We start from the raw sequence: 1,220 nt of genomic DNA, 5'->3' as shown, positions 1-1,220 counted from the left end.
TTCAATTCCTGTTTAAGCATTTGGTTTAACGTTTGGCTTCCCACAATTTTGTGGACCTTGCATACTCTCATACATGTAAGGGACAGAAGAAAAGACTTCCCTTCTGCAGTGGTTCCACGATGCTAGGACATCACTCTGCTTTCAGTCTGTCCTTTATATTTTCTTCATTGTTCTTAAAAATCTCTTCAAAAGAAGTTGAAATTGACTATTCCCAACAGATTTATCTTCCAAATTCAAATTCTGTACTTTGTGTTGTTTTTTTCCCCAGGACACAAAATATGTGTACAAAGACTCACAGTGAAACGATCGACAGGTTCATTGATTATATAGTAAATCTCTTAACTACAAGCCAGGATTTCCTCCGTAAGGAAATGAAAGTCATAAGGTCCAGAACAAGACACATATCTGATACCCTCCGTAGATATTGCAAGAAAATAATCTTGTGTTTGTTGATTTCTTAGTTTTCTATGTATGCGAGGCTCCTTTTTTGTTCTTGCCCACATTGTGAGACAGGGTACCGATCTGATTCAGATAACGCTGTGTGTTTCAGGCCCCATTGCTGCTTGGCGATGTGGTCATCTTCTTCAGCCCGGAAGAGTGGGCTGTGTTGAGTGTTGCTCAGAAGAAACTCTATAGGGATGTGATGATGGAAATCTTGGAAAACTTGGACTTCATAGGTAAAATTAAGATTTGATATGCTTACAGATCCTTGCAATGAAAAGACAATGAATTCATGCTGGTGACTTTTGAACTTTGGCAGAAGAATTGGAATACAAGGTTCAGTGAAGCAGCCATGGCCACCTAGCTTTTAGCGCTCAGCAAATTGACTTTTTCATGGAAGCCTTTGTATCTAAGAGCACCTTTTCTCTTCTATGAATCAGTACATTTACATCTCTAACTATCCTGAGTGTACACTCTTAACTTTTATGGGTCAGGATTTAAGGCCTAGTCTTTATGGCCATGGGGTCTAACACTCATTTATTGCTCCTCTGTTGTTGTTGTTTGTTGCTGTTGTTGTTTTGGTGTTATTTTGAATTGGATCCAACAGGCACAGGAGGAAACTGCCCCTCCTTCTCCAGCGAAGCATCTGGTGGATTCGCACCACATGCCTTTGGCCTTGCACCTTCTTGCCAATATTCCACGTGAGTTCTCGAGGGTTCCTGCGTTGAGAAGCTTTATGAAGTTGTTACTATGCTAATGATCTTTTGAATATCGAGAAA

Source organism: Elephantulus edwardii, unplaced genomic scaffold (assembly GCF_000299155.1).
Source record: "Elephantulus edwardii isolate Elephantulus edwardi_28Jun2011 unplaced genomic scaffold, EleEdw1.0 scaffold00410, whole genome shotgun sequence".
NCBI lineage: Eukaryota > Metazoa > Chordata > Mammalia > Macroscelidea > Macroscelididae > Elephantulus > Elephantulus edwardii.
This window is presented reverse-complemented; position numbering follows the sequence as displayed.